This window comes from Cebus imitator, unplaced genomic scaffold, assembly GCF_001604975.1.
Source record: "Cebus imitator isolate Cc_AM_T3 unplaced genomic scaffold, Cebus_imitator-1.0 Scaffold134, whole genome shotgun sequence".
In the NCBI taxonomy this organism is placed as follows: Eukaryota; Metazoa; Chordata; class Mammalia; order Primates; family Cebidae; genus Cebus; species Cebus imitator.
Genome location: NW_016107449.1, coordinates 1,268,691 through 1,270,753, shown reverse-complemented (window position 1 = coordinate 1,270,753; position 2,063 = coordinate 1,268,691). Strand labels below are relative to the sequence as shown.

At 36.5% G+C, this 2,063-nt stretch overlaps 1 pseudogene; it reads left to right on the top strand.

Annotated features, from left to right (window-relative positions):
* Positions 1-278: 278 nt before the first annotated feature.
* On the top strand, positions 279-424 carry LOC119473131 (annotated as a pseudogene).
* The last annotated feature ends 1,639 nt before the right edge of the window (positions 425-2,063 follow it).

Sequence of the window (2,063 nt, the reverse complement as noted above, 5' to 3'; positions counted from 1 at the left end):
AACAAAAACCACCCTGAAACTTAGAGATGGAGAATGCCATGAAGGGAGGCTGTCCTTCATAAAGGCCTGACAACAGAAACTACTGTGAAATACTCCACAAAACCACAACTTTGTACAGAGACCATTGCAACCTTACAAAAAACATTTCTGCAAGGACATCTGCCCAGCAACTCCCTGTTCAGCCTTGAACTGGTGCCAGCCTAGTTGTGGATCCCTGTAGCCAAGGACAATTATTTCAAAACAATTATGTCACCCTCCTATTTTTCCTTTATTTGTCTACACATACCTGGCAGGAGAGCTACCAATATCAGGAAGTTGTTTTCCCAAGGGAAGCTCCTCATGCTGACTCTCATGATTTCCCCAAGTGTAGGACACTGGACTGCATAATCTGTGTAGTGGGAGACAGTATTTATGCTCTCCCCTGCAAACAAAATACATCCATAAATAAAATTTAAACACAAAAAGCTTTTGTCTATTTTTACCTCCCCAAATACAAACACACAGTTTGGAATACCACACGTATTCCCATTGCAATACCCTATTCCAGAATAAATATCATTTTCTTTTAGGGAGGCTCTCTCTGTTTGTTATTTAGGTTGACAAAAATGTTCAAAATATCAAATAAAGCCAAAGTACACACAATGAAATGTAGTCAGACTACCCCAAGGTAAGAAGGTACCTGGTTGTCTCCCCAGAGACACTTGATTCTATCAGCTCCCTTTTCTGTTTTGTTTCATTTTTCTTTGTTTGCTTAACTTTTGAGAAATAATGTATACAAATACAAATATTTTTTGCCAGTGCAACATTTTAAAGATAATATTTTGCTATGTAAATTTTCTATGCAAATACAAATATGTTTTTCCTTTGATACCAATGAAAATATGTATACTATGTATTCTATAGTTTTTTTATACTTTACATTTTGGAGATAATTCCATAATATTAAAAATAGAGGCTTAATTCTTTTTCTAACAGATGCATGACATTCCTTTCTAGGAACAACTCTTAAGTATTCATCTGGCTCCCTGTTGATGAACATTTGCTAAGATCCAGACTTACTCTTACAAAGTCATTCCTGTACATTTGTCTTTGCAGGAAAGTGATCATCTCTGCATGTTAAATTTCCACACTAGAAATGGATGAGATAAGCTGTGGGTCATTTTAAATTTAGAACAACATTACCAATTGTCCTTTTGAGAGATTTTATAAAATTGACATGCCAACTAAACACCTTAGTTTTCTAAGCAATTTTTTTCTAGACTTTGTCCAATAAATTCTGAAAAATCACATTTTCTAAATATTTTTAGTTAATTATTTGGATATTTTCAAATATATCGTTGCATCTTGTAAAATAATGATAATTTTATCTTTTGCATTTCATGTATTGGAGTTATTTTCCTTGTCTAATCTAAGTGACCAGTGTTTCTAGGGCAATAAAAATAAGAGATAACTGTGGATATTCATGATTTGTTCTTGCCTTTAAGGAGAGGAGACCCAGGGTGTTTACAACAACGTGGGTTTGAATTGTCTTTAGAGGCATCTATGTGGAGACACAGCTACAGATCAGTATGTGAACAATCAATTCCTTTGTCCTTCTGAGCCTTATTCTTGATGTCTTTTTAGCATTTTTGCATAGTTATATGCTCTTTCTCCTTTGACTTCTATGACGCAGTACTTCATAGCTTCTTCTAGATTTACTAATATTAAACCTTTTTTTATAGACCTGCGATGAACTCTACTTGGTTGCATTGAGTGATTTGCCAATATCTGGATGGTTGCTCTGAGAATCTTTCATATTTCTGGACCTGCTTTGTGGAAGTCCAAAGCACACATAGGCTGTTCCTCCCTCTTAACTCCATTATTGCTCTGTAGCAGCATGGGTATGGTACCCCAAGCTTCCCGACTCCAGGTCTCCAATCTATCCTTTCTCACTTGCATTCGGAGACATTAAATTGCCGGAATAAATAAGCCAAGGAGTCACTGGATGGGCTTCCTCTAACTGAAGACACCAGTGAGGAAGGACACAGACTTGAGACCACCTGCTGTGGCTCTGCCTGCTCACG